Source organism: Calliphora vicina, chromosome 1, assembly GCF_958450345.1.
Source record: "Calliphora vicina chromosome 1, idCalVici1.1, whole genome shotgun sequence".
In the NCBI taxonomy this organism is placed as follows: Eukaryota; Metazoa; Arthropoda; class Insecta; order Diptera; family Calliphoridae; genus Calliphora; species Calliphora vicina.
In genome coordinates, this window is record NC_088780.1 from 782,328 (window position 1) to 795,797 (window position 13,470).

Genomic DNA, 13,470 nt, shown 5'->3' on the forward strand with positions numbered 1-13,470 from the left:
AAAATTTTTAATTAAATTTAAATTTAAAAGTTGGAATATGTTTGGACTTACACCTGATACCAATATAGAAATAAAAGAGACATAATAACTATAATAAAGGACATTTTTTCCTTTGATACAGCTCACTAAATATTTAACCCAGAACAAAAATTTTAAGAAACATTATCTTGAAAATTTTTTGAGGCCACCCTAGATACACTAAAGTTGTCACTTCAGTATCTCTAAAGGTAGGGTCATATATCGCAAATATTTGCTCATAAAAGCATAATAAATTTGTGTGATGGGCTTACTCTTACAAGTGTTTTGTAAGATCAAACAGCATCAAATAAAATAAAACAATTTTTTTTTAGTTTTGAATCACCCTAAGTAAAATAAGTTTTCGTCAAATGTTTGTCATGTGTGACCCTACCTTAAGTAATCTAATAATCTAGTAATCTGAATTCTAGCTAGATTACCGGGTTTCTATAAAGTAACTAATCGACATCACTCTGCTCTAGTGATCAGACATTAGTGAAAATTACTGTCTCTAAGAGATACATTGACTACTTGTAAAACTGATGGGTCATAATAAAAATAAAACACACATACATTATACACAGTGAAAGATGCCGAATAAAAATAAGCAAAACAAATAAGCGTGCTATATTCGGCTGTGCCGAATCTTATATACCCTTCACCAAGTAAACTTAAACAATTTGGTGGATAACATTTTTGGTGCAAGACAAAATTGTTGGTGAAGAAATACATTCATATGTACATAGTAAAAACCAAAAAAATTTCAGGTAATCGTTGTTTTTGCTTATATCTCAGCCATTTGCAGGCCGATTTTCCCTATTGTAAATAGCAATGTATCAATTATGTATGTAATTTATTTCGGGACTTCAGAAAGTAGATTCTAACACACATATCGACTCCGGTAATGATCCAGAAAATGTAGAAATTACAAACGTATTGACAAAGATATATACGTATACCTTTGTCATTCATGATGAAGGATATAAAAAGGACACACACTACAAAGAAGTAAAATTAATGAAAAACAAAAAAAAAATCTAAAAGAAAACACTTGTAAAAACAGTACAAAATGATTTTCTAAACATTTAACACAAAATAGTCGTACATTTATATACATATATACATTAGGGTGGTTAAATTTTAATCCTCTTTTTGTGAATTTCAATCGACACATTCTTCACATTTTATTGATAAAAGATTTTATGATTTTATCACTATCAGTATCAAATATATCCAACACATACCTTTAAGACTACTAAGTTACTGGCGAGTTGACTGACGAGGTTTTTAGAATTGAAAAACTGCACAAAGAATATTACAGATTACAACTGCCTAAGATTTGTTCTTAAAACCTAATGTGCTATGAATTCACTCTTTTTAAATCATCTTCAGTAAAGCACTCATATATACAGAATTATAGAAAAATACAGAGAAATTACACTTCCGTCTAGGAAAAAGATACAAAGTGTAAAATGCACAGGATGTTGAAGTTCGTTATTTGCTTCCTAAACTTTGCTAAGGCCTTGTAATAAGTACTATATATCTATACACATACATCAATGTAAATGTATGTATGTATGTACATGTGCATTAGGATAGTCCTTATTTGGCAGTCTTTAGATTTTCATTGCTCCGTAAGTATAAAATTGTTCTGCGTCATCGAAAAACAAATACAAATAAAATGTACAACCTCTAAACGTTATGTGAGTTTGCTCAAATTTTCAGCATGCCATTTTTAGATCACGAAGAATAATTTTAGTAATTGCGACCGAAAATCTAAAAATTGCATAATAAGGCCCACCCTATTGCGTATATGTATGTATATGCTTGTACAATATACATTGTAAATATGTACATATGTACATAAAGAAAGGAGGTATGTATTCATAGATAAATAAATTCATAGTCATTTGATAAAAAAGTGGACATTGGAATTTTATAGACATTAAAGATATGATAAAAAGAACACATGTATTTGGTAAACACCGCTCTTATGTCACACCTACACCTTCGGAATTCAAATTGAATTAAAGTGGCCTGGAGAAATAGCATAGAATTAAATATTGACCAGTCCATTTGGCGAAAATAAATATTTAAAATGAGATTTCGAAAAGATAATGTAAATTTTGTTGAAGTAATATATAAACAGATCCATCCATATGTTTGGCTAAAAATTATAAAAAAAACTTTCCATGTCGCACTCGTTCAACAATATTGTATTAACTCATAATTTCGAGATTTTCGAGATGAAAGAGTAATTGGAATACGTTGAAATTTATACAGTAGATAGATATTGATGTTTTTAGTTGATTTCTTGCAAAAAGTGAATTTTTAAAAATTTGAGTTAATATAGTATTGTTGAACGAGTGCGATGTGTGAAAAATATCTGATTAAAAGAAATACTTAATAAACTAAATAAAATGTATTAGGAAAATAATGACTTTGTTTGGTTTGAAATGATTTTAATAGACTTACAGACAAGAGATACACATATTTTATATTCTGCGAGAATTATATACGGAATGACCAATTCAAATGTACCCTTATTATCTTAAAAAGGGTGTTGCTAGTAATCAACGATTACTATCCATTATATCCATTTATATTTCATCTTCCAACAATGTGTGTTTATAATAACAATTTTATTGAGACTGGATTGTGCACGTTGATGCAGATGGAAAAGAGGGCGGTGTATTCGCATTTGTATTTCTCTTATGGATTTTCATTGATCAACAATTGATAAGTACTTACTGTTATTTTTATTTTTTGTTTCGAATAATCATACTTTACATGCTTTAACACCTCACTTGCTTTTCTGTTTTTTTTTTTCCTCCTCGTATTCATTTCCATTATTTCTCCTTTTTTTCCAATGAGTGGTCACAGAAGAGTCGGAAGGAAGTGTAATGAAAGTTTTCTTAGTGTTAAAAAATGTTCAATAGCAAAGTACAATGAAGTGAAAGAACACAAATAAAATGGCATAAATGAAATAAAATGATAATGAAACAGAAAAAAGGATTTCAATGTCTCGACACTTCATTGGTTTTACTCTTACTCAACGAAATTACCTACATATCCTTTATTTTCATTACTTTTCTTTTCTAGGATTTTCTCAGCTTATATCATGAGTGTATGGATTTCCTTTGATTACACAATGGCTGACAATTATTGAGTGTCAATGTATAAAATTGGATCTTATGAAGAGATTTTTATTATAGGGATTGTTTTAGTTTATTTTTTTTTTGTAATAGCTACTTAAACAGTAGTATATTTATATATATTTTATATTACTAAAAACTAGTCCAATATCTAGCTTAAACTAAATTTTTGGTTTTTCATTTATTGTTTATTTACTTTATAATCTAGATTTAACTTAGCATTATTGGCAAGTTATTGGTTAATTTGCTAACAAGGCTCTGTCGACCGACGCAAGGCGGTATAACCTTTATTGTCAGCCTGGAGGCATGCTGGCAGCCCCAGCACCTGGATCGGATGCGTTAGCCCAATCAGTTGACCATCTTAAAATTAAATGATTACCGAAACCTCTACAAATAACGAAAACCAATCCGATTTACCGATGACGACTTTTGGAATGAAAACAAGGACACGATTTGGAACTTGGAACGTCAGAACGCTATTGGTAACGTCGAGATTAGCGCAATTATGTAAGGAATTTAAAAGTTACAACATGTTATTCCTTGGACTTTGTGAGACCAGATGGCCTGATACTGGAGAGGTTGCCACTTCTGATGGCTGTACAATTATTTACTCCGGTAAACCCGATAATTTGCCAAGATCAAGTGGCGTGGGCTTCTTACTGTCCAAAAGTGCACGTGATGCCCTAATAAGCTGGAAACCATATTCAGATAGAGTCATCTCTATCAGACTTCGTACTCGAGCTCGCAACTTTACATGCATTCAATGCTATGCCCCCACGGAAGCAGCCGATCCTGGCATTAAAGATGAGTTTTATAAAATTCTTGACAAAGCGATAACGACAACTAATCGTGGTGATATATTAGTGGTGATGGGAGATTTCAATGCTCAAATTGGACCAGATAACACAAATTTCGAGGGTATAATGGGTACTAATGCACTGAGGCGAAAAACCGGGAATGGAGAACTATTTCTGGGAATGTGCGCTGCAAACAGTCTTGTGGTTGGAGGTTCATTATTCCCCCACAAACGAATACACAAGGTAACATGGGAATCTCCAGACCTCGACCACATCACAATCTCCAGAAAATGAAGAGGTTCTTTGCTCGATGTACGCAACCGCAGAGGGGCAGATATGGCCAGCGATCACCATCTACTAGTTGCAACTATGCAGAATAAGCTTGCTGCCATAAATGAACGCAACTCCCAAATCCAACGAAGGATTGACGTACGCCGAATGAAAAATTCTGCTGTTTCTACACAATATAAAGAAGCCCTAACATCATCACTAAACACAGTACCGGAAGCTCAGCGCAGCCGGTGAAATGAAGTCAAAAAGATTTTTATGGAACCGGCAATTAATATAGTCGGCTATACTGAACGAACCCGTAAGGAATGGATCTCCGATGAAACGTGGAGCCTAATCGAAGCACGAAAAGTGCTGAAAGCAGCTGTAAATATGGCCAGAACCCGAAATTCTAAGAATGATCTTAAGGGACAGTATAATGCTATAGATCGCTTGGTTAAAAAGAGTGCGAGACGAGACAAGCGCAACTGGACTAACGAAATTGCATTGGAGGCACAAATCGCAGCTGAAATCCACAAGTCTAGTGACTTATACAGAGCAGTTAAGAGATTATCCCGTAGCTATACTGCAACAATAAAACCACTCAAGGATAACAATGACGATCTGATTACCTCTGTGGACGATCAACTGGTTTTATGGGAAGAGTTTTACTCTGATATGCTTGCACCTCGCAGTGTCAATGCGCAATTAATATGCAATTGTATATCACACAACGAAAACTTCAACATCGAAACAAGAGCTTAAAGAAGGAGTTATTTTCAAAATACCGAAAAAGGCGACCTCAAGGATCGAAACAATTGGCAAGGAATAACACTTCTTAGCATGATTAATAAGATAATAGCTCATATTATCACAAAACGAATCTCTGAGGTAGTAACACCGACACTTAGAAATGAACAGGCTGGCTTTAGGCCCCATAAATCTTGTGTTGATCATATCAATAGACTGAGGGTTATAACGGAGCAATCTGTTGAATGGCGATCGCCACTATATCTTTGCTTTGTCGATTTTGAGAAAGCATTTGACACACTGGATCACAATGTCATATGGAGTGCACTAATATGTAAAGGTGTTCCAGCGAAAATCATTTCTCTTATAAAGTGCCTGTATGATGATGCAACTTGACGTATCCTGCATGAAAGGAAATTTCAGTAGGTATTGGAGTGCACCAGGGTTGTGTATTAACGCCACTTGATTCCATCATGGCTAGGACAATGCAGAATGGCAATGGTATAAGATGGGGTCTGAATTGAAGCTTAAGCGACCTAGATTACGCAGACGATATTTGTATTATGACACACAGCTTCAACGATATGACAGCCAAGCTGCACCAAATATTTATTAAATATTTGGTGCAGCTCTAAAATGAGGTTAACAAACCAATAAAATTGATTTGAGTGCTATAGAACAAATACCTTCAATCTGTGCCTTATTATTGTACTAAGCATTTTTTTTCATAATATTAGAAAGAATTTTTAATCATATTTTAATAATATGAATTACTAGTCGAACAATCTATTATATCTTAAATAACTTAAATCCAAATCGCATGGAAATTGAGAGCTAGAAATATTGATGTATTAGTGTTCATTTTATATATAAGAACATTTCTATCTTACCAAACATAATATAGTATTTATTGAAATTTAAGTAAGTTGAAATGACTATTACATGCCGTCGGTATTATCTAAAAGTAGTCGAGTAATGACTTATTTATTTTTTTAATATATAAGTGCTCATTTGTAAGAGATTTGCACAAGCAAATTGTGTGTCTACTGATAATGGCTTCTGTGAGTTCTTACACGCAGAGAAAAAATATAATTGGGCATGGTTACTGTAACCATTTATATAGTGTTACAAGTTTTTTAACTATATTATAAACACAGTAACCATTTACATGATTGTGGTAACCATAATATGGTTAACTTACGATTCACATGATTGTCTCAACCATATATATGGTTACAGTAAACATATATATGTTTGTGGCAACCATATTTATGATGAATAATTTTATCATAATATGTTGTTCTCAGATTATGATAAGCCTTAAGCCGAGAGCACCGTAATATGATAAGTCCTTCATCATATAAATGGTTGTCACAAACATATATATGTTTACTGTAACCATATATATGGTTGATACAATCATGTGAATCGTAAGTTAACCATATTATGGTTACCACAATCATGTAAATGGTTACTGTGACTATAATATAGTTAAAAAACATGTAACAATATTGAAATGGTTACAGTAACCATGCCCAACTATATTTTTTCTCTGCGTGTACGATTATTGAGTTATTAAAGTCGTTACTTCTAACTAGTTTCAGTGATATCGAAGTAATGACTTATTTAGAAGAGGTTGTGTCGGGTTAAAATAATGAGTTAAATTGCTATTGAGTAGAGATTCCAAATGGGGAATCCCATTCCCGAAAATACCGGGATTTTTTATTTTTAAATCCCGAGAAATAGGAGAAATTGTAATTTTTTTGTGACTTTTTCATGAATTTTGACATTCTACAAGCCCGAATATCGCAAAGTAATGTTCTGCAAAGTTGTTAAGCTCAACGCCTGCTAAAACATAGTTAATAAAGGAAGACTGTATTTTTTCCTTGAGTGGGGGCCCTGGAAAATCAATTTTTCATAATTTATTTTTGTAAGTTATCTAACAAAACTCAATTAAAATCCTCATCAAACGAAATTGATTTTACCTCAGATGAGGAGCTCGAACAAAATGAAAATATTTCGATTGATCAAAGGCTAAAAGTTATTATTGATAAATGTAAAAGCCCCAAATAATAATGACGAAACCAAATTTTAATGTAGATTTGCAAAATCCCTAAACTCGGGGTTTTCCAAAATCAGTTCCGATTGGCATCTCTACTACTGAGTAAGTGGTGCCGTGTCAGAATATTAGTAATTTAACTCGTTATTTTGTATTGAAAGTTTTTGCTGGGTAAATTTGAATGCTCAACACTAAATTTAAGTGGGCCTTCATTCATTTACATTAAACATTCATTCTAGATGTTACGACACTTTAAGCCTTACATACACTAACACTATTGATAGTATTTTCACCAGCACATTCACAATTCCATCGTTATCTGAATGTAAAAATAGAAACGAAAACAAACAAAAAAAAGTTATTGGTAGTAGCCTACGATAATCCTAAAATGTTTTCTAAAACTTTTAGTAAAAAGTAAAAGTGCTTCAATGTTAAATTTAACACTTTATTTTCATATTGACCTCAATAAGTTTGCAATTGTGTAGAATGTAGATTGCATTTAAACACCCTGGTATCCTTTGTATCATTTCTAATCGCACTGAACAAAAAAATCTATTTTTTTTTATAACTTTTGTGGCAAATTTTATGTTTTACAACGAGACTATCTTACTATTTCAATTGTGGGTCATAAAGGATTTGTTCGAAAATGTTTGAGTTTTTTTTTTTGGAAAATCCATAAATCTTAATTTTGACAAAAAACATTATAAAAGTTAAATTAAATAATAGATAAAAACTGCAAATATTTTAGCATTACATAATATATTTACTTTGAATTATACAACAAAATGAATTGTTAATTGCAAGGGACATTTTGTATAAGTTACTTTGAATTGCTTCCTTTTATTTAAATTGTGAAGATATTTATGGTATTTAGTGTTTGAGCTTCAAAAAAAGAGATACTTGGTATTTTGTAACTAGTAAATAATATAACAGATATTACATAGTTGAAAGTTGCAATACTTTTGTAAATATTTCCCTACATATTTATATGTATGTAGAATCTTTCCCATTTGTTTTTATTTATTTAGTTGTGTACAATGTTATTTATTTATTAATGGCGTTTTAAATTGAATTTAATATACTCTATTTATTTTTGAAATTTATTTGTTTTTTTCTGTTTTCCTATTTTGAAAAATGAATGGTTGCGAAGGGACAGATAATTGTTAAACGATTTGTAAAATCATTTGTAAACCATTTTGTATTTTGGTTAAACTTATTTCTCGTTTACTTCAGTGTATTTGCGATTAAATACTGATTTCTTTTTTTATTTCAGGTCATTGAATTGACAACTAAATCCAAAATAAAACTGTGTGAAATAATTTGAATTTATGCAAATCAAACTACCATAATAAAAATGTTAAATAAAACAAAGCATAAATGAAATTACAGAAAATACTCAAAATACTTAAATACTAAAATTAATTATAGACAAATATTTAAATAGCATAAAAAATACCGTGAACCTCTGTTTAACTGAATGCTATAACAATGCAAATACATACATATGTATTGGAGTATGGAAAAAATATTTTCTATTTTTTTTTTTGAAAAACTTTACTCAGATAATTTGAAAATTTAGGATTTATAAATTTTCTTAAAATTGTACATTTAATAATTGTTTGATCTTTGTCAAAATAGTGGAATCATTTTGCAAATTCGGTCAAAATGATAAAATTCATAGTCGATTTAATAAAAAGTAACTATGCATTTTTCATCCCCCTATTTAAAACACAATACAATACAATAATATTTATGTTAATAATGGTAAATTGTTTGGTTAGCGTTATCGCCGTTGTCGTTATTGTTATTGTTGCTGTTATTTTTGTTGGTATAAATAAATTGTATTCAGCTGCTGTGATTTGAATGGATTTTGTAGTGAGAGATGAGATTTAAAATGGCATTAGCAGAAATTGATTTTAAGTACTTGTACAATATTGTTGTATATATTTATTGATTTATTTATTTATTTAGTTATCCATTTAGCAAACAAATTTGTTTATGTACCCAAAGGAATGAGTGTTTATTCCTTCTAAAACTTTGTACGAGTTTCTCTTCTGTAGCATAAATTTGATTATTTACTTGTGGCGTCATTTAAAGAATATGATTACGATATCTTGAGTTATAGGTTATAGTCTCGTGTAAGAGGGAATACTGTACTAACTAGTATTGAGTACTTTTCACCCATGTTGTAATGGTTTCTCTTAATGCAATTATACAAAGATTTTACTTAAATGCACACTTTTTATTTTTATACCCTTCACCTTCGTGAGAAGGGTATATATAAGTTTGTCATTCCGTTTGTAATTTCTACATTTTTCATTTCCGACCCTATAAAGTATATATATTCTGGATCCTTATAGATAGCGGAGTCGATTAAGCCATGTCTGTCTGTCTGTCTGTCTGTCTGTCTGTCTGTCTGTCTGTCTGTCTGTCTGTCTGTCTGTCTGTCTGTCTGTCTGTCTGTCTGTCTGTCTGTCTGTCTGTCTGTCTGTCTGTCTGTCTGTCTGTCTGTCTGTCTGTCTGTCTGTCTGTCTGTCTGTCTGTCTGTCTGTCTGTCTGTCTGTCTGTCTGTCTGTCTGTCTGTCTGTCTGTCTGTTGAAATCAGTTTTCTGAAGACCCCAGATATCTTCGGGATCCAAATCTTCAATAATTCTGTCAGACATGCTTTCGAGAATTTTGCTATTTAAAATCAGCAAAATCGGTCCACAAATGGCTGAGATATGAGTAAAAAACGAAGACAACCTCGATTTTTGACCTATTTTTGACCTATATCTGGATTACTAATACATTAATATAGACAATATGGATATCTAATGATAGATATTTCAAAGTCATTTGCAACGACGTATATAAGACCATAGTAAGTTGGACCTACAATGGGTCAAAATCGGAAAAAAAAATTTTAACCCGAATTTTTTTTTTCACAAAAAAAAATTCAAAAAACAAAAAAAAAAATTTAAATTTAAAAATTTAAAAAAAAATAATTTAAATTTAAAAAACAAAAAAAAAAAATTTTTTTTTCCAAAAAATTAAAAAAACAACTGGAAAAAAATAAAATTTTGTTTACCTAAAAATATTTAAAATTTTGAAGTATAATTTGGTGAAGGGTATATAAGATTCGGCACAGCCGAATATAGCACTCTTACTTGTTTTTATTTATTTTTGATGCTGCTAAGTGTATTAAGTACTTAGGAATTGAATTAAAATTGTAAAAGTGGATAGAAAATGATGGAAGGAAAATGAATAATAAAATGACATTTGATTTTGTTCGATTGTGAATTAAGTTAATAAAATATGCAAGGAGTTCCTGATTGCTACTTCAGTGTATTTCATTTAAAAAAAACAAATTCTATCTTTGGTACATTTTATGTTTTTTAATTTCTCGTATATACATACTATATACGCTAAATTTCAACGTTAATTAAATTTCATAATATCTTTGCCAAATACCATATGATGATTGCAACTATTGTTTTTAAACCGTTTAACCGAGTATGATGAATCTGCTTACAAACTTTTCTAAAAATAATTATACATAATTGCTGAATTCACAAAACCCCTTGTGTAAGTTTGTTGTTGAAAATTTTCATATAAAAATTAAATACACTTATACACTTTTATTTTATATGTTTTTAAAAAGTTGTATTGGTTTACAGCTATAAATTTGTTTTCATTTCTATGAGCTCACATAGTAACCGTAGATGTGAGAGAGTAATTTGAAAAAATTGAGAGTCGGACTACATCCCAGCGGATTTATTCCCCCATACATCTTCCAACTGAGACCAATGACAATGTAGATGCGACTAATCCAAAGTCTGTATTCAGTTTCCACTTACATTTACACAGCGATGGCCTAGGCCGTCATATGGGTCCAACTCTACCGACAATGTAAGCGAAGGTCGGATGGGTCCAACTCCACTTACATTGTAAGCGAAGGTCGGATGGGTCTAACTCCACTGACATTTAATCGTCTTAAATTTCTCTTTCTGAAGCCGATCATTTCTTTTAGTATAAAAAACACACAACAACACTTACTATTTTTAATTTATACTTATTTATTTTATTTAATTATTTATTTTTAATCACGGTTAAACCACTTGTACTTTCAAAAACACTTTACAATATGAAATTTTTCTTTGAAAGAATAGAAAAAACAAAGAAACACCAAAAAATAAATAACGGGACAACGGCTGAACCAAAACAAACAACAAAACTATATTAAAACAAGTAAGAAAGTATGGTCGGTCAAGCCCGACCATATAATACCCTACACTAAGTAAAAGAGTAAAAACATTTTTCTTTTAAAATTTCAATAATTTGTATTTTTGAGTGATTTTCGGAAGTGGGCCTTATATGGGGGCTATGACCAATTATGGACCGATCACCATGAAATTAGGTCGTGTGATTTGTGTCTATATGAAAGTTTTATATGTTGAATTTTGTGAGTATACCAACATTTTTAAGCGATTTATGCACGTTAAAGTGATTTTCGGAAGCGGGTCTATATGGGAGCTATGACTAATTATGGACCGATCGTAACAAAATTTGGTGACATGAATTGTATACAATTTGTGGAGATACATTTATAAATTAAACATTTATGACCGATAAAGTACAATTTCGGAAGGACATTTGTATGGGGGCTAGGTGAAATAATGGACCGATTTCAGCCAGTTTCAATAGGCTTGGTCCTTGGGCCGAAAAAATAATATGTACCAAATTTGAGCGAATTATCTTCAAAACGGACGGACGGACGGACGGATCGACTCAGAAAGTGATTCTAAGTCGATCGGTATACTTTAAGGTGTTAGACTAATATTTTTGGGCGTTACAAACATCTGCACAAACGCATAATACCCTCCCCACTATGGTGGTGCAGGGTATAAATATGATACTACATTACTTAGCCATCCAATTCAGATGCAAGTACGATGACAACATTTTGTTCGATTTTGTCTTGTTCTTTAAGTCTAATATGTATTTCATTTTACAATGGAATAGCAATAGGACTCATATGAATCGGATGCTAGTTATATGCTCTTAACCAATTTTATTTTATGTTTTCCTATTGACATAATAGTATACATTTGGATGTGTTTTAAATTGTAATAACCTGCGGACTGCTGGGATGTTATACATACTACTCTTTCAAAAACATTCATACCATGTACAATGGATGTTCACAAACTAATAAACAAAAAGTGTATTTAATACAAGATACACGATACAAAATGTTGTGAATTCAGCAAATGAAACTATTAAAAACTATTCAGGATCTAATGTATTGAATTCTCCAGCAAAAACTTGGTAATCCCTTCTCAATAACATACTTTTCAATAAGTTGTCGTGTAAAGTTTTATTTATTATATCGAGCGACTATATTCAAAACCCTATATCTTTGATTTTCACGAAAATGACTTTTTGATGGTAAAATGTCCAGTAAAACAACCCTCATCTATGGTGTGAATTTCATAACGAACATATTTTTTTGCTGTTTTTTTTTATTTCTCTATCTTATACAATTAATTTTTTCCGAATGCAAAACCCTCTATCTTTTCAAATAATTAATTTGCAAACATTTTTTGCAATAATTTCTTCTTGCAATACAAGTTTTCTTACTAATTTTATTTTAGCTGCTGAATTGTGGCTACGAAAACAGCAACCATTAAAGAACGATCCTACTGTGTCTAATTTAAGATCCCTTTTATACATATGTTCCAGGTGATACGTTCGTATTCAACCTTATACAAGACATATTGAACCAAAACCACTATCAATTCAGCCAAATAAGTGGAGGAATTTGCAAGATTTGAAGAGCGTAATACCACCATTGAAGAGAGCATTACACAAATCAAACTTCAAAAAAACTTTTTTCTATAACTTTTTGTTTAATATTGTTTATTATTTTATCTTATGTAATTATTAGCATAAAACGTTTAAAAATGACAGATGGCATAAATGATCATATTCATATTCTACCTGATCATATTCATACACACACATTGCATATAGAATTTTAAAAACCAATTATATGTGAGATTCAGTAGTTGTAGATTACCGAATTTTAATAACTCAAGTAATATGCGAAAAAAACGGTTTTTTGGCTCTCCTTTTTTTGTGTTTTTCAAGATATATAGTTTTGAATATAGTCCCTCTATTTGTTATATAACTGCTTACTTTTTAGTCATTAGCATAAGCATATTATGTAAATATGTGTTAGTTTAATTGTATTCTTCTGTGTAGATTAATTGTGAATTTATACCATTGAAATCAAATGTAGACTGTTATTATCTTATGTCTTAACTGAAGATTCTTCAAAGAAGATTTCTACTTAAAAATTCCAATATTGTTTCTCCTATTAAAACATTTTATTGCAAACGAGTATCAATTTAACAACCTTCACATTTTTCACATTAAATGAAATTTC